Below are 19961 nucleotides of genomic sequence, written 5' to 3' on the forward strand. Positions count from 1 at the left end.
TTCCTCTTTTCTGATGACCCTGTACTTTACCAAACATGATGTCCTTCTCCAGGGACCGATCCCTCCTGACAACATGTCCAAGGTATGCAAGACACAGTCTTGTCATTCTTGCTTCTGAGGAGCATTCTGGTTGTACTTCTTCCAAGACAAATTTGTTCATTCTTTTGGCAGTCCATGGTATATTCAATATTCTTTGCCAACACCACAATTCACAGGCATCAATTCTTCTTTGGTCTTCCTTATTCATTGTTCAGCTTGAGTGAAATTAGTCAGTAACAAAAAGACAAGTATTGTAGGAGACCACCATTATATGAACTCAAGAAGATGTTTAAACACAGAAGAAAACATTCTTTGAAGGTTACGAGGGTGGGGTGTAGACAAGAATTATCTTAGGTGAAGGGAAGGACCACACACAGTACAGTGGAAGTCAGCATAACTGGACTAAACCGAAAGCTAAGAAGTTTCCTGAATACAACCAAACACTTTGAAGGGGCAGAGTAGCATGAGCGAGGACCTGGGGACCATGGTTTCAGGAGACATCTAAGTCAATTGGCATAACAAACCTTATTAAGAAAATGTTCTGCGTCCCACTTTGGTGAGTGGCGTCTGGGGTCTTAAAAGCTAGCGAGTGGCCATCTAAGATGCATCAATTGATCCCATCCCACCTGGACAAAAGGAGAATGAAGAACGCCAAAGACACAAGGAAAATACTAGCCCAAGAGACAAAAACGGCCACATAAACCAGAGACTCCATCAGCCTGAGACCGGAAGAACTAGATGGGGCCCGGCTACCACCAATGACCGCCCTGACAGGGGACACACAGAGAGTCCCTGATGGAGCAGGAGAAAAGTGGGGTGCAGAGCTCAAATTCTGGTAAAAAGACCAGACTTAATGGTCTGACTGACGAGTCAGATGGGGTTAACTGTGCCAGCAGCTGAACAAAAGAGGTGTTAAAAGATGACCATCTAGAAGTTGGGTGAACAGGAACCCACCCTGTCAACATGAGACAAGATTGAAACAACCCATGAATTACTATCTCCATCTTGTCCCCTCCTCCTTTACAGGCTCCGCGTGCGCAGAACAAAGTGTGACCACTGTTTTACCTTCCTTAGCCCTCTGAAGATGGCGATGCAGTGCCGAAGATCAAGTGTGCTTGTGCTATATCCCATAATAAGTGATGCCAAGGGCTGCCAAGAGGACTTCATCTTGAATATCAGCAGATTCCACCTTAGATTCCAGATGGATGCAAAACCTAATTAACATATACCACCGTTCTGAGAAGTACCTGCCCCTTGAAAGAAGCCCGCTATTCATTACTCTGCTGTCTCCACAGAACCCATATAAGCCCTAGCCTTGCTTCCCTTTTCGAGTCAGTTTTTTAGAGAGGCTTAGATTCCTGCTGACTCCTTTTGCTCGACTCAAGCAAAATAAAGCTTGCTAAAGGTAAAGTTTGTCTTTCACGTGTATTCTTACTTGGGAAAAGACAAGGACCCTTTGTGTCAGATTGGCAATTAGTAACACTGAGACTGGAGGAAGCCCAGAAGACATGGCCCCCGGACTCTGTTAACCCAGAACTGAAACCATTGCTGAAGCCAACTCTTCAGACAAAAATTAGACTGGACTATAAGACATAAAATGATGCTTCTGAAGAATGTGCTTCTTAGTTCAACTAGATACATGAGGCTAAATGGGCAGCTCCTGTCCAGAGGCAAGATGAGAAGGCAGAAAGGGACAGGAGCTAGCAGAATGGACATGGAAAATTCGAGATTGAAAGCAGGAGCGTGCTGACATAGGGATAGCAACTAGGGTCACAGAACAATGTATATATAAATTTTTGTATGAGAAACTAACTTGAACTGTAAACTTTCACTTAAAACACAATTTAAAAAAATCTAAACAAGAAATTGTCCACATAAATTCACTATTAGTTGGAAAGGGATCATCTAAACTAGTATAGTCGGATCCACCGCACAAAAACATATATCCATAAGGAGCACACAAAGTTTGTCTAGGGGAAACAGAAGGTATAGAAAATTTGCATGTGATGACCAAGTCTCTATCAAAGAATACATGATTAGCAGGGTAATACAGGATGGACTCCTACTGGAGATCTTCGGTTAATCTATTTAAAACATACTAAGTGTTCTTCCCAAGGGCAAGCTGCCCCTCCTTGCTTTACCTGTTAACAGTCATGGGTCACTTTCACAGAAGCAGAAGTGGAACCTAAGACAAAATGGAGTCTGAGCCATGAGGTTGAGCTCCTCTGAGAACCTGGCTTCTTTAATATACATAAATTTATGCATAGTAAGGGGGTGAGAGTTTGATTACAAACATCAAACAGGTATTTCATACAACATTGTCTTGAAGACTGATTAAACAGATTACTGATTTACCCTAAACATAGCTCCCAGTCTGATCTTTGGAGTCAGTTTCCCAAAACAGACCAAACCCTTCAAAAAATCACAACACCCAGAGCAAAACGGTCTTGCTGGTTTATCTGGACCATTGTTTGACCCAAAAGTAGCTTCAGGAACTGTTTTTGTTTTTGTGTATTTTTCTCTTTCTCTCAAAGCTCAAGATTCAAAAGGACACCCAAAGGCAATGGCCTGTGTGGGTTACCCCAACTTCCTTGAAAGCCAGGAATCTGGATTCCAAGAGAATTATAACTCTTTCATGGTTCTCTCCTTTAGATCATGAGCTTACTATAAAATCTGTGATTAAAAATGTTCGATAAATGGTAGCTGAGCACAATCTGGTCTTTAAGATCCCAGACACCATACAGCAAACCAAGAAGTAGAATAGAGACACTAACAATAATATTAGACTAATTGTCTGAAATTACAATGAAACCATGACCCTAAGGTCTTTGAACTCAGGAAACAATCTTATGAGGTGTTTATACATAAGCAGCATCAGTAATTGCCTTTCATGTGTCTCAGCAGCAACTACAATCTGCAAAACACTCAGATTGCATATTAATATAAACACAGCAACATTTATCTCTTAAGGCACAAACTGTTCCTTGGAAGGCTAGCAGAAAATCTAATGCTCTTCTATTTTGTCCAGGTATGATAGTTACAACTTTGCTCAGTTTACCAACAGAAAATTCTAGTTTGAGAGTTATAATATCTAAACCTACTAGTTAGTGTCATGGATTGGACTGTGTTACCCAAAAGAATCTCTCAACTTGGCTAGGCCATGATTCCCAGTATTGTGTGCTTATCCACCATTTTGTCATCTGATGTGATTTTCCTGTGTGTTGTAAATCCTATCTCTATGATGTTAATGAGACAGGATTAGAGGCAGTTATGTTAATGAGGCAGGGCTCAATCTACAAGATTAGGTTGTGTCTTAAGCCAATCTCCTTGCAATATAAAAGAGACAAGTGAGCAGAGAGACATGGGGACCTCATACTGCCACTAAACAGCACCCAGGATAATAGCACATCCCTTGGACCTGGGGCCTCTGTGCTGAGAAGTCTCTCGACCAGGGGAAGATTGACGACAAGGATCTTCCCCCAGATCTGACAGACAGAGAAAGCCTACCCCTGGAGTTGTCACTCTGAATTCAGACTTCTAACCTCCTAGACTGTGAGAGAATAAATTTCTCTTTGTTAAAGCCATCCACTTGTGGGATCTGTTATAGCAGCATTAGATGACTAAGACAGGAAGCATGTAGGCAAACAGCTCTCTCAGCTTCTCCTGGCCCCATCAGGATAGGATCCTTTTGGCCCTGCCATCTGTCACCACCAACTCTGCCACTAGGCCACATCTGGGCCTGTCACTCTCTTCAGTATTACAGCCCTTGACCCATATTACAGCTCTTTTCGGAGGTTCCTTGCCACCTTTCTCTCTGCTTCTCTCTTCTGTCTTCCCTTTTCTCCTTTCTGCTTCTTCCTACTTCCTCTCTGAAAAACTTCTGTGAGGCTGCTGTACATATATACAAACTCTTAGTCAATTTGACCCCCACATGTCTGTCAGTTTTTCTTACTGTGGGGGCTTGTGTGTTGCTGTGATGCTGGAAGCTATGCCACCGGTATTCAGATACCAGCAGCGTCACCCATGGAGGACAGGTTTCAGCTGAGCTTCCAGACTAAGACAGACTAGGAATAAGAACCAGGCAGTCTACTGCTGGAAAGCATTAGCCAGTGAAAACCTTATGAATAAATAAATGAATAGCAGCGGAAAATTGTCTAATATAGTGCTGGAAGATGAGCCCCCCAGACTGGAAGGCACTCAAAAGATGACTGGCGAAGAGCTGCCACCTCAAAGTGGAGTCGACCTTAATGACATGGATGGAGTCAAGCTTTCGGGACCTTCATCTGCTGATGTGGCACGACTCAAAATGAGAAGAAACAGCTGCAAACAACCATTAACAATCGGAATCTGGAATGCACGAAGTATGAATCTAGGAAAATTGGAAATCATCAAAAGTGAAATGGAATGCATAAACATCTATATCCTAGGCATTAGTGAGCTGAAATGGACCGGTATTGGCCATTTTCAATTGGACAATCATATAGTCTACTATCCTGGGAATGACAACTTGAGGAGGAAGGTGTTGCATTCATCGTCAAAAAGAACATTTCAAGATCTATCCTGAAGTACAACGCTGTCAATGATAGGATAATATCCATATGCCTACAAGGAAGACCAGTTAACACGAATATTATTCAAATTTATGCACCAACCACTAGGGCCAAAGATGAGGAAATAGAAGAGTTTTATCAGCTGCTACAGTCTGAAATTGATCAAACATGCAATCAAGATGCATTGATAATTACTGGTGATTTTAATGCGAAAGATGGAAACAAAGAAGAGGGATCAGTAGTTGGAAAATATGGCCTTGGTGATAGAAACAATGCCAGAAATTAAATGACAGAATTTTGCAAGACCAACAACTTCTTCATTGCAAATACCTTCTTTCACCAACATAAAAGGCGACTATACACATGGACCTCACCAGATGGAACACACAGAAATCAAATTGACTACATCTGTGGAAAGGGAAGATGGAAAAGCTCAATATCATCAATCAGAACAAGGCCAGGGGCTGACTGGAACAGACCATCAATTGCTCATATGCAAGTTCAAGCTGAAACTGAAGAAAATCAGAGCAAGTCCACGAGAGCCAAAATATGACCTTGAGTATATCCCACCTGAATTTAGAGACCATCTCAAGAATAGATTTGGTGCATCGAACACTAGTGACCACAGACCAGACGAGTTGTGGAATGACATTAAGGACATTATCCATGAAGAAAGCAAGAGGTCACTGAAAAGACAGGAAAGAAAGAAAAGACCAAGATGGATGTCAGAGAAGACTCTGAAACTTGCTCTTGAGCGTCGAGCAGCTAAAGCAAAAGGAAGAATTGATGAAGTAAAAGAACTGAACAGAAGATTCCAAAGGGCCTCTTGAGAAGACAAGTAAAGTATTATAATGACATGTGCAAAGAGCTGGAGATGGAAAACCAAAAGGGAAGAACACGCTCGGCATTTCTCAAGCAGAAAGAGCTGAAGAAAAAATTCAAGGCCTTGAGTTGCAATAGTGAAGGATTCCATGGGGAAAATATTAAGCCATGCAGGACGCATCAAAAGAAGATGGAAGGAATACACAGAGTCATTACACCAAAAAGAATTAGTCAGTGTTCATCCATTTCAAGAGGTGGCATATGATCAGGAACCGATGTTACTGAAAAACAAGGCTCCAGGAATTGATGGAAAATCAATTGAGATGTTTCAACAAATAGATGCAGTGCTGGAGGTGCTCACTCATGTATGCCAAGAAATATGGAAGACGGCTTCCTGGCCAACTGACTGGAAGAGATCCATATTTATGCCTATCCCCAAGAAAGGTGATCCAACCGAATGTGGAAATTATAGAACAATATCATCAATATCACATGCAAGCAAAATTTTGCTGAAGATCATTCAAAAACGGCTGCCGCAGTGTATCAACAGGGAACTGCCAGAAATTCAGGCCGGTTTCAGAAGAGGACGTGGAACCAGGGATATCATCGCTGATGTCGGATGGATCCTGGCAGAAAGCAGAGAATACCAGAAGAAAGTTTACCTGTGTTTTATTGACTATGCGAAGGCATTCGACTGTGTGGATCATAACAAACTATGGATAACACTTTGAAGAATGGGAATTCCAGAACACTTAATTGTGCTCATGAGGAACCTTTACATAGATCAAGAGGCAGTTGTAGTGACGAATCTGTGAAACATTTCATAACATGGAGGAACCTGGAAGGCATTATGCTGAGCGAAATTAGTCAGATGCAAAAGGACAAATACTGTATAAGACCACTATTATAAGTTCTTGAGAAATAGTATAAACTGAGAAGAACACATTCTTTTGTGGTTACGAGAGGGGGGAGGGAGGGAGGGTGGGAGAGGGTTATTTACTGATTAGTTAGTAGATAAGAACTACTTTAGGTGAAGGGAAGGACAATACTCAATACAGGGAAGGTCAGCTCAACTGGACTGGACTAAAAGCAAAGAAGTTTGCGGGATAAACTGAATGCTTCAAAGGTCAGTGGAGCAAGGGCGGGGGTTTGGGGACTATGGCTTAAGGGGACTTCTAAGTCAATTGGCATAATAAACTCTATTATGATAACATTCTGCATCCCACTTAGAAGTGTGGCGTCTGGGGTCTTAAAAGTTAATGAGCAGCCATCTAAGATGCATCAATTGGTCTCAACCCATCTGGATCAAAGGAGAATGAAGAACACCAAGGTTGCACGATAACTATGAGCCCAAGAGACAGAAAGGGCTACATGAACTAGAGATTTATATCATCCTGAGACCGGATGAACTAGATGGTGCCCGGCCACAACTGATGACTGCCCTGACAGGGAACACAACAGAGAACTCCTGAGGGAGCAGAACAGTGGGATGCAGACCCCAAATTCTCATAAAAAGACCAGACTTAATGGTCTGACTGAGACTAGAAGAATCCCGGCAGTCATGGTCCCCAAACCTTCTGTTGGCCCAGGACAGGAACCATTCCCGAAGACTATTCATCAGACACGGAAGGGACCGGACGATGGGCTGGAGAGAGATGCTGATGAAGAGTGAGCTACTTGTATCAGGTGGACACTTGAGACTGTATTGGCATCTCCTGTCTGGAGGGGAGATGGGAGGGTAGAGAGGGTTAGAAACTGGCAAAAGGGTCACGAAAGGAGAGACTGGAAGAAGGGAGCGGGCTGACTCATTAGGGGGAGAATAAATGGGAGTATGTAATAAGGTGTATATAAGCTCACATGTGACAGACTGACTTGATTTGTAAACTTTCACTTAAAGCACAATAAAAAATATTAAAAAAAAAGAGGCACTTGTTCGGACAGAACAAGGGGATACTGATTGGTTTAAAGTCAGGAAAGGTGTGCATCAGGGTTGTATTTTTTTCACCACACCTATTTAATCTGTATGCTGAACAAATAATCTGAGAAGCTGGACTATATGAAGAAGAATGGGGCATCAGGATTGGAGGAAGACTCATTAACAACCTGCGTTATGCAGATGACACAACCTTGCTTGCTGAAAGTGAAGAAGACTTGAAGCACTTACTAATGAAAATCAAAGACCACAGCCTTCAGTATGGACTGCACCTCAACATAAAGAAAACAAAAATCCTCACAACTGGACCAATGAGCAACATCATGATAAATGGAGAAAAGATTGAAGTTGTCAAGGATTTCATTTTACTTGGATCCACAATCAACAGCCATGGAAGCAGCAGTCAAGAGATCAAAAGACACATTGCATTGGGCAAATCTGCTGCAAAGGACCTCTTCAAAGTGTTGAAGAGCAAAGATGTCACCTGGAGGACTAAGATGCGCCTGACCCAATCCATGGTATTTTCAATCGCATCATATGCATGTGAAAGCTGGACAATGAATAAGGAAGATGGAAGAAGAGTTGACGCCTTCGAATTGTGGTGTTGGTGAAGAATATTGAATATACCATGGACTGCCAAAAGAATGAACAAATCTTTCTTGGAAGAAGTGCAGCCAGAATGCTCCTTAGAGGCAAGGATGGTGAGACTGCGTCTTACATACTTTGGACATGTTGTCGGGAGGGATGAGTCCCTGGAGAAGGACATCATGCTTGGCAGAGTATAGGGTCAGCGGAAAAGAGGAAGACCCTCAAAGAAGTGGATAGACACAGTGGCTGCAACAATGAGCGCAAGCATAACAATAATTGTAAGGATAGCTCAGGATAGGGCAGTGTTTCGTTCTGTTGTGCATAGGGTCACTATGAGTCAGAACCGACTTGATGGTACCTAACAACAACAACAGTCAATCTGAAGGCATGGCTTTCCCACCATGTCCACAAACTGTCCAATCTCCTTTCAGTAGGCCACAGACACTTCATTTGCATAGTAGGTTATGGTAACTTCATTTGCATAGCCTATAGTCACTTCATTTGCATAGTTTTTTAACCAAACCCTACAAGGCGCATACCAATCACAGGGCAGGCTGCATCCCAGGACCAGACAAAAAATATCAAATCAAGTTGTTTACAACTTACCCAGGAAACGTCAATCCACCTGCACAAAAATATCAAATCCTCCAGTAAAAAACCAGAGCAAAGGTAACTCATCAGGGCTTAGGGGAAAAATCTCTTAAGTGGTTTTTCCAAGGAACGAAGGCAAAAGGAACTCATTTCACCACGCCATCATAGAATCAGCTTGATGGCATCTAACAAGAAACCCATCATAAATATAGAAAACAAGCCTTGAAAAGAATTTTTTTTTCTTTTTTTTATTGGGCTTTAAGTGAAAGTTTACAATACAAGTCAGTTTCTTACACAAAAACTTATACACACATTATTATGTGACTCTAGTTGCTCTCCATATAATGTGACAGCACACTAACTCTCTCCACCCTGTATTTCCTGTGTCCATTCAACAAGCTCCTGTCCCCATCTGCCTTCTCATCTCGCCTCTGGGAATCCGCACGTAGTCTCGCGTGACTACTTGAGCTAAGAAGCACATCCTCACCAATAACATTTTGTGCGTTACAGTCCAGTCTAATCTTTGTCTGCCCCAGGTGTCTGTCAGTTTGTCATATTGTGGGGGCTTGCGTGTTGCTGTGATGCTGGAAACTGTGTCACTGGTATTCAGAAACCAGCAGGGTCACCCATGGAGGACAGGTATCAGCTAAGTTTCCAGACTAAGACAGACTGGGAAGAAGGACCCAACAGTCTACTTCTGAAAAGAATTAGCCAGTGAAAACCTTACGAATAGCAGCAGAACATTGTGTGATATAGTGCTGGAAGGTGACCCCCCAGATTGGAAGGCACTCAAAAGATGACAGAGAAAGAGCTGCCTCCTCAAAGTAGAGTCGACCTTAATGACATGGATGGAGTCAAGCTTTTGGGACCTTCATTTGCTGAAGTGGCAGTACTCAAAATGAGAAGAAACAGCTGCAAACATCCATTAATAATTGGAATCTGGAATATATGAAGTATGAATCTAGAAAAAATAGAAATAGTCGAAAATGAAATGGAATGAATAAACATCAATATCTAGGCATTAGTGAGCTGAAACAGACTGGTATTGGCCATTTTGAATTGGACAATAGTATAGTCTAGTATTCTGGGAATGACAACTTGAAGAGGAATGGTGTTGCATTCATCATCAAAAAGAGGATTTCAAGATCTATCCTGAAGTACCACGCTGTCCGTGATAGGATAATATCCATACACCTACAAGTAAGGCCAGTTAATACAACCATTATTCAAATTTACGCACCAACCACTAAGGCCAAAGATGAAGAAATTGAAGAATTTTATCAGCTTCTGCAGTCTGAAATTGATAGAACATGCAATCAGGATGCATTGATAATTACTGATGATTGGAATACGAAAGTTGGAAACAAAGAAGAAGGATCAGTAGTTGGAAAATATGGCCTTGGTGATAGAAACAATGCCAGGGATCAAATGATAGAATTTTGCAAGACCAACTACTTCTTCATTGCAAATACCTTTTTTCACCAACATAAACGGTGACTATACACATGGACCTCACCAGATGGAATACACAGAAATCAAATTGACTACATCTGTGGAAAGAGATGATGGAAAAGCTCAATATCATCAGTCAGAACAAGGCCAGAGGCCGACTGTGGAACAGACCATCAATTGCTCATATGCAAGTTCAAGCTGAAACTGAAGAAAATCAGAGCAAGTCCACGAGAGCCAAAATTATGACCTTGAGTATACCCCACCTGAATTTAGAGACCATGTCGAGAATAGATTTGACACCTTGAACACTAATGACCGAAGACCAGATGAATTGTGGAAGGACATCATACATGAAGAAAGCAAGAGGTTATTGAAAAGACAGGAAGGAAAGAAAAGCCCAAGACAGATGTCAGAGGAGACTCTGAATCTTGCTCTCAAATGTCCAGCAGCTAAAGCAAAAGGAAGAAATGTTGAAGTAAAAGAGTTAAACAGAAGATTTCAAAGGGCAGCCCAAGAAGACAAAGTAAAGTATTATAATGACATGTGCAAAGACCTGGAGATAGAAAACCAAGAGGGAAGAACACACTCTGCATTTCTCAAGCTGAAAGAACTGAATAAAAATTCAAGACTTGAGTTGCAATAGTGAAGGATTCTATGGGGAAAATATTAAAGGACGCAGGAAGCATCAAAAGAAGGTGGAAGGAAGACACAGAGTCATTATAACAAAAAGAATTAGTTGACATTCAACCATTTCAAGGGATAGCATATGACCAGAAACTAATGGTACCAAGGGAAAAAGTCCAAGTTGCACTGAGGGCATTGGTGAAAAACAAGGCTGCAGGTATTGATGGAATATTAATTGAGATGTTTCAACAAATAGATGCAGCGCTGGAAGTGCTCACTTACCTATGCCAAGAAATTTAGAAGACGACAACATCCTGGCCAACTGATTGGAAGAGATCCATATTAATGCCCATTCCCAAGAAAGATGATCCGACCTAATGCAGAAATTATCAAACAATATCATTAATATCACACTCAAGCAAAATTTTGCTGAAGATCATTCAAAAATGGCTGCAGCGGTATATCGACAGGGAACTGCCAGAAATTCAGGCTGGTTTCAGAAGTGGACATGGAACCAGGGATATCATTGCTGATGTCAGATGGATCCTGGCTAAAAGCAGAGAATACCAGAAGGATGTTTACCTGTGTTTTATTGACTATGCGAAGGCATTCGACTGTGTGGATCATAACAAACTATGGATAACACTGCGAAGAATGGGAATTCCAGAACACTTAATTGTACTCATGGGGAACCTTTACATAGATCAATAGGCAGTTGTTCAGCCAGAACAAGGGGATACTGATTGGTTTAAAGTCAGGAAAGGTGTGCGTCAGGGTTGTATTCTTTCACCCTACCTATTTAATCTGTATGCTGAGCAAATAATCCGAGAAGCTGGACTATATGAAGAAGAACGGGGCATCAGGATTGGAGGAAGACTCGTTAACAACCTGAGTTATCCAGATGATGCAAACTTGCTGGCTGAAAGTGAAGAGGACTTGAAGCACTTACTAATGAAGCTCAAAGACCACAGCCTTCAGTATGGATTACACCTCAACATAAAGAAAACAAAAATCCTCACAACTGAACCAATGAGCAACAACATGATAAACTGGGAAAAGAATGAAGTTTTCAAGGATTTCGTTTTACTTGGATTCACAATCAACACCCTTGGAAGCAACAGTCAAGAAATCAAAAGACTCATTGCATTGCGTAAATCTGCTGCAAAGGACCTCTTTAAAGTGTTGGAAAGCAAAGATGTCAACTTGAAGATTAAGGTGCACCTGACCCAAGCCATGGTATTTTCAATCGCCTCATATGCATGTGGAAGCCAGACAATGAACAAGGAAGTCCGAAGAAGAACTGACACCTTTGAAATGTGGTGTTGGCGAAGAATATTGAATATACCATGGACTGCCAAAGGAACGAACAAATCTGTCTTAGAAGAAGTACAACCAGAACGCTCCTTAGAAGCAAGGATGGCGAGATTGCATCTCACATACTTTGGACGTGTTGTCAGGAGGGATCAGTCCCTGGAGGACATCATGCTTGGTAAAGTATAGGATCAGTGGAAGAAAGGAAAACCCTCAAAGAAATGATTTGACACAGTGGCTGCAACAATGGGCTCAAGCATAACAAAGATTGTGAGGATGGCACAGGACCGGGCAATCTTTCGTTCTGTGGTACACAGGGTCACTATGAGTCTGAACTGACTCGACGGTGCCTAGCAACAATAATCTTTATCTGAAGAGTTGGCTTTGAGAATGATTTTAGCTTTGGGCTAACAGACAGTCTGGGGCCCATGTCCTCTGGGATCCCTCCAGTCTCTGTCAGACCATTAAGTCTGGTCTTTTTACTAGAATTTGAGGTCTGCCTCCCTCTTTTCTCCTGCTCCATCAGGGATTCTTTGTTGTATTCCCTGTCGGGGCAGTCATTGGTGGTAGCTAGGCCCCATCTAGTTCTTCTGAGCTCAGGCTGATGGAGTCTCTGGTTTTTGTGGCCCTTTCTGTCTCTTGGGCTCATATTTTCCTTGTGTCTTTGGTGTTCTTCATTCTCCTTTGCCTCGGGTGGGCTGAGACCAATTGATGCATCTTAGATGGCCTCTTGCTAGCTTTTAAGACCCCAGACGCCACTCACCCAAGTGGGATGCAGAACGTTTTATTAATACACTTTGTTATGCCAATTGACCTAGGTGTCCCCTGAGACCATAGTCCCCAGACCCCTGCTACTCTGTCCCTTGAAGTGTTTGGTTGTATTCAGGAAATTTCTTAGCTTTTGGTTTAGTCCAGTTATGCTGACTTCCCCTGTATTGTGTGTTGTCTGTCATTCCTTTCACCTAAATTAATTCTTGTCTGCTATCTAGTTAGTGAATACCCCTCTCCCTTCCTCCCCACCCTCATAACAATCAAAGAATATTTTCTTCTGTGTTTAAACCTTTTCTTGAGTTCTTATAAGAGTGGCTACATAAAACATTTGTCCTTTTGTGACTAATTTCACTCAGCATAATGCCTTCCAGATTCCTCCATGTTATGAGACGTTTCACGGATTCGTGGTTGTTCTTTGCCCTTGCGTAGTATTGCATTCTGTGAATATACCATAATTTGTTTACATTCATCCGCTCATGGGCAGCTTGGCTGTTTCCATCATTTTGCTATTGTAAACAGTGCTGCAATGAACATGGGTGTGGATGTATCTATTTGTGTGAGGGCTTTTATTTCTCTAGGGTATATTCCAAGGAGCGGGATTGCTGGAATGTATGGTACTTCTTTTTCTAGCTTTTTAAGAAAGCGCCAAACTGATTTCCTAAGTGGTTGTGCCATCTTACATTCCCACCAGCAGTGTGTAAGTGTTCCAGTCTTTCCAGAACCTCTCCAACATTTATTATTTTGTGTGTTTTGGACTAATGCTAGCCTTGTTGACATCTCACTGTAGTTTTGATTTGCATTTCTCTAATGGCTAATGATCGTGAGCATTTCCTCGTGTATCTGTTAGCTGCCCGAATATTTTCTTTGGTGAAGTGCCTGTCCATATCATTTGCCCATTTTTTAGTTGGGTTATTGGTCTTTTTGTTGTTGAGGTTTTGCAGTATCTTGTAGATTTTAGAGATTAGACACTGATTGGATTTGTTGTAGACAAAAATTTTTCCCTGGTCTATAAATAAGTCTTTTTATTCTTCTGGCGAAGTCTTTGGATGAACGTAAGTTTGATTTTTAGGAGCTCCCAGTTATCTAGTTTCTCTTCTGGTGTTTGTGCATTATTAGCAATTTAAAAATTTTTTTTGTTGTGCTTTAAGTGAAAGTTTACAAACCAAGTCAGTCTCTCATACAAAAACTTATATACACCTTGCTATATACCCCTAGTTGCTCTCCTCTTAATGAGACAGCACACTCCTTCCCTCCACTCTCTGTTTTTGTGTCCATCTGGCCAGCTTCTGACGCCCTCTGCCCTCTCATCTCCCCTCCAGACAGGAGATGTCAACATAGTCTCAGGTGTCCACTTGATTCAGGAAGCTCACTCTTCACCAGTATCATTTTCTATCCCATAGTCCAGTCCCATCTCTGTCTGAAGAGTTGGCTTTGGGAATGGTTCCTGTCTTGGGCTAACAGAAGGTCTGAGGACCATGACCTCTGGGGTCCTTGTAGTCTCAGTCAGACCATTAAGTCTGGTCTTTTTATGAGAATTTGAGGTCTGTATCCCACTGCTCTCCTGCTCCCTTAGGGGTTCTTTGTTTTGTTCTCTGTCAGGGCAGTCACTGGTTATAGCCAGGCACCATCAAGTTCTGGTCTCATGTTGATGTAGTCTCTGGTTTATGTGGCCCTTTCTGTCTCTTGGACTCATAATTACCTCGTCTCTTTGGTGTTCTTCATTCTCCTTTGCTTCAGGCGCGTTGAGACCAATTAATGCATCTTAGATGGCCGCATGCTAACATTTAAGGCCCCAGACGCCACTCTCCAAAGTGGTATGCAGAATATTTTCTTAATGGGTTTTATTATGCCAATTGACTTAGATGTCCCCTGAAACCACGGTCCCCAAATCCCCACCCCTGCTATGCTGGCCTTCAAAGCGTTCAGTTTATTCAGGAAACTTCTTTGTTTTTGGTGTAGTCCAGTTGTGCTGGCTTCTCCTATAGTGTGTGTTGTCTTTCCCTCCACCTAAAATATTTCTTATCTACTATCTAATTAGTGAAAACCCCTCTCCCTCCCTCCCTCCCTACTCTCGTAATCATCAAAGAATATTTTCTTCTCTATTTAAACTATTTATTGAGTTCTTACAATAGTGGTCTCATATAATATTTGTCCTCTTTTGCAACTGACTGATTTCGCTCAGCATAATGCCTTCCAGGTTCCTCCATGTTATGAAATGTTTCACAGATTCCTCACTGTTCTTTATCGATGTGTAGTATTCCATTGTGTGAATATACCATAATTTATTCATCCATTCATCCGTTGATGGGCACATTGGTTGCTTCCATCTTTTTGCTATTGTAAACAGTGCTGCAATGAACATGGGTGTGCATATATCCGTTTGTGTAAAGACTCTTATTTCTCTAGGATATATTCCGAGGAGTGGGATTGCTGAATCGTACGGTAGTTCTATTTCTAGGTTTTTAAGGAAGCACCAAATTGATTTCCAAAGTGGTTGTACCATTTTACATTCCCACCTCTCCAACATTCATTATTTTGTGTTTTTTGAACTAATGCTAGCCTTGTTGACATCTCATTGTAGTTTTGATTTGCATTTCTCTAATGGCTAACGATCGTGAGCATTTCCTCATGTATCTGTTAGCTACATGAATGTCTTCTTTAGTGAAGTGACTATTCATATCCTTTGCCCATATTCTAATTGGGTTATTTGTCTTTTCGTAGTTGAGTTTTTTTTTTTTTTTTTTTTTTGTATTCTGTTTATACCTTGTATTAGGGCTCCTAGGGTTGTCCCAACTTTGTCTTCCATGATCTTTATCGTTTTAGTCTTTATGTTTAGGTCTTTGATCCACTTGGAGTTAGTTTTTGTGCATGGTGTGAGGTATGGGTCCTGTTTCATTTTTTTGCAAAGGGATATCCAGTTATGCCAGCACCATTTGTTAAAAAGGCTATCTTTTCCCCAGTTAATTGACACTGGTCCTTTGTCAAATATCAGCTGCTCATACGTGGATGGATCTATGTCTGGGTTCTCAATTCTGTTCCATTGGTCTATGTGTCTGTTGTTGTACCAATACCAGGCTGTTTTGACTACTGTGGCTGTATAATAGGTTCTGAAGTCAGGTAAGGTGAGGCCTCCCACTTTCTTCTTATTTTTCAGTAGTGCTTTGCTTATCCGGGGGTTCTTTCCCTTCCATATGAAATTGGTGATTTGTTTCTCTATCCCCTTAAAATATGACATTGGAATTTGGATCGGAAGTGCGTTAAATGTATAGATGGCTTTTGGTAGAATAGACATTTTTACTATGTTAAGTCTTCCTATCCATGAGCAGGGTATGTTTTTCCACTTAAGTATGTCCTTTTGAATTTCTTGTAGTAGAGCTTTGTAGTTTTCTTTGTATAGGTCTTTTACATCCTTGGTACGTAGTTGAGTTTTTGCAGTGTCATGTGGATTTTAGAGATCAGATGCTGATTGGAAATGTCGTAGCTAAAAACTTTTCCCAATCTGTAGGCAGTCTTTTTACTCTTTTGGTTAAGTCTCTGGATGAGCATAGGTGTTTGGTTTTTAGGAGCTCCCAGTTATCTAGTTTCTCTTCTGCACTGTTAGTAATGTGTTATATACTGTTTATGCCATGTATTAGGGCTCCTATTGCTGTCCCTATTTTTTCTTCCATGATCTTTATTTTGATTTTATATTTAGGTTTTTGATTCATTTTGAGTTAGTTTTTGTGCATGGTGTGAGGCTTAGGTATGGCTTCATTTTTTTGCAAATGGATATCCAGTTATGCCAGCACCATTTGTTAAAGAGACTGTCTTTTCCCCATTTAACAGACTTTGGGCCTTTGTCAAATATCAGCTGCTCATAAGTGGATGAATTTATGTCTGGACTCTCAATTCTATTCCATTGGTCTAGGTCTCTGTTGTTGTACCAGTACCAGGCTGTTTTGACAATCGTGGCAGTATAATAGGTTCTAAAATCAGGTAGTTCGAGACCTCCAACTTTCTTCCTCTTTTTCAGTAATGTTTTACTTCTGTGGGGCCTCTTCCCTTTCCATATGAAGTTGGTGATTTGTTTCTCCATCTCATTAAAAAATGCCATTGGAGTTTGGATTGGGATTTTATTCTATATGTAGATCGCTTTGGGTAGAATAGACATTTTCACAATGTTGAGTCTTCCTATTCATGAGCAAGGTATGTTTTTCCACTTATGTAGGTCTCTTTTGGTTTCTTGCAATAGTGTCTTGTAGTTTTCTTTGTACAGGTATTTTATGTCTCTGGTTAGATTTATTCCTAAGTATTTTATCTTCTTGGGGGCTATTGTAAATGGCATTGATTTGGTGATTTCCTCTTCGATGTCCTCTTTGTTGGTGTGGAGGAATCCAACTGATTTTTCTGTATTAATCTTGTAACCTGATACTTTGCTGAACTCTTCTATTTTTTGCAGTAGTTTTCTTGTGGATTCTTTAGGGTTTTCGGTGAATAAAATCATGTCATCTTCAAATAAAGATATTTTTACTTCTTCCTTACCAGTTTGGATGCGCTTTATTTCTTTTTCTAGCCTAATTGCTCTGATAGGACCTCCAGCATGATGTTGAGTAAGAGTGGTGATAAAGGGCATCCTTGTCTGGTTCCCGTTCTAGAGGGAAATGCTTTCAAGCTCTCCATTTAAGATGATGTTGGCTGTTGGCTTTGTCTAAATGCCCTTTATTGTGTTGAGGAATTTTCCTTCTATTCCTATTTTGTTGAGAGTTTTTATCATGAATGAGCGTTGAACTTTCTGCATCCATTGATAAGATCATGTAGTTCTTGTCTTTTGTTTTATTCATGTGATTGATTACATTGATTTTTTTTTCTAGTATTGAACCATCCCTGCATAAAATACCTGGTATGAATCCCACTTGGTCAAGATGAATTATTTTTTTGATATGTTGTTGAATTCTATTGGCTAGAATTTTGTTGAGGATTTTTGCATCTGAGTTTATGAGGGATATTGGTCTGTAATTTTCTTGTTTTGTGGTGTCTTTATCTGTTTTTTTTTATCAGGGTTATGCTGGCTTCACAGAATGAGTTTGGGAGTATCCCATCTTTTTCTATGCTCTGAAATACCCTTAGAAGTAGTGGTGTTAACTCTTCTCTGAAAGCTTGGCAGAATTCTCCAGTGAAAGCCTCAGGGCCAGGGCTTTTTTTTTTGTTGGGAGTTTTTTAGTTACCATTTCAATCTCTTCTTTTGTTATGGGTTTATTTAGTTGTTCTACCTCTGTCCATTTCTTCTAGGTGTTCAGATTTGCTAGAGTACGATTTTTCACAGTATTCTGTTATGATTCTTTTAATTTTAGTTGGATCTGTTGTGATATCGCCCATCTCATTTCTTGTTTGGGTTATTTGCTTCCTCTCCTGTTTTTCTTTTTTTGTTTGGCCAATACTTTATCAATTTTGTTGATCCTTTCAAAGAACCAGGTTTTGGTCTTGTTAACTCTTTCAATTGTTTTTCTGTTCTTCCATTTAATTCCGTTCTAATTTTTATTATTTGCTTTCTCCTGGTTCCCAAGGACTCCTTTTGCTGTTTTCTTTTATTCGTTCAAGTTGTCAGGATAGTTCTTTGATTTTGGACCTTTCTTCTTTTTTGGATGTGTGCATTTATTGCTATAAACTGACCTCTGACCACTGATTTTGCTGTGTCCCAAAGGTTCTGGTAGAATGTGTTTTCATTTTCATTTAATTCTGTGAATTTCTTTATTCCATCCTCAATTTCTTCTATAACCCAGTAGTTTTTGAACAAGTTGTTGTTCAGTTTCCATATGTTTGATTTTTTTTCCCTTGCTTTTTCTGTTTTTGATTTCTACTTTTATGGCTTTATGGTCAGAAAAGATGCTTTGTAATTATTTTGATGTTTTGGATTCTGTTAAGGCTTGCTTTATGGCCTAATCTGTGGTCTATCCTGGAGAATGTTTCACGTGCCTTGGAAAAGAAAGTAGACTTGGCTGCTGTTGGGCGGAGTGTTCTGTATATGTGTAATGTCTAATGATTAATGATATGTTCCAAGGAGTGGTTGATCAAATTGTTTGATTGTGGCATTTAGATCTTCGGTGTCTTTATTGAGCTTCTTTCTGAAAGTTCTGTCCTTCACTGAAAGTGGCATGTTGAAGTCTCCTACTGTTATTGTGGAGCTGTCTATCTCTCTGTTCAATGCTGTTAGAGTTTATGTATTTTTGAGTCCAGTTGTTGGGTGTGTAAATATTTGTTATGGTTATATCCTCCTGGTAATATTGACCTTTTAATCATTATACAGTGTTCTTCCTTACCCTTTGTGGTGGATTTTACTTTAAAGTCCATTTTGTCAGAATTTAATATTGCCACTCCTGCTCTTTTTTGATTGTTTCTTGTTTGATATATTTTTTTCCATCAGATGAGTTTTAGTTTGTTTATGTCTTTAAGTCTAAGGTGTGTCTCTTGTAGGCAGCATATAGATGGATCGTGTATTTTTATCCGTTCTGCCACTGTCTGTCTCTTTAGTGGTGCATTTAGTCCCTTTACATTCAGCGTAATTATTGATATTTTATGAGTTTAGTGCTGTCATTTTGATGTTTTGTGTGTGTTGTTGACAGTTTCTTTTTTCCACTCAATTTTCTGTGCTGAGTCATTCTTCTTTATATATTGTCTTTTCCTCTTTTTCACTGTTTTTGCTGAGTCTTTATGTTTTTCTTGTTTTTTTATATTGATGTATGCATTTGTTAGTTTCCTTCGTGGCTACCTTAATATTTACCCCTATTTTTCTAACTTTAAGCCAATCTTTTATTTCTTTATATCGTCTTGACTTCTCCATATGAAAGATCTATGAGTACATTTTTTAGTCCCCGTTTCTTGTTTTAATGTTGTCGTCTTTTACATAATAACATCTCTGTTTCCCTGTTTTGGGTGTTTTAGCTTTGATTTATTTTTGTGATTTCTCTATTTGGGTTGATATCTGGTTGCTCTGTCCTGCGTTCTAGTCTTGGGTTGTTATCTGATGTTATTGATTTTCTAACTGGAGGACTACTGTTTGTATTTCTTGTAATTTTGGTTTGGTTTTTGCAAATTCCCTAAACTTCTATTTATCTGGAAATGTCTTAATTTCTCCTTCATATTTGAGAGACAGTTTTGTTGGATATGTAATTCTTGCCTGGCAATTTTTTTTTCCTCGAAGACTTTCTATATGTCATCCCATTGCCTTCTTGCCTGCATGGTTTCTGCTGAGTAGTCCAAGCTTAGTTTTATTGACTATCCTTTGTAGGTGACTTTTCCTTTAT

Source organism: Elephas maximus, chromosome 15 (assembly GCF_024166365.1).
Source record: "Elephas maximus indicus isolate mEleMax1 chromosome 15, mEleMax1 primary haplotype, whole genome shotgun sequence".
Classification (NCBI taxonomy): domain Eukaryota; kingdom Metazoa; phylum Chordata; class Mammalia; order Proboscidea; family Elephantidae; genus Elephas; species Elephas maximus.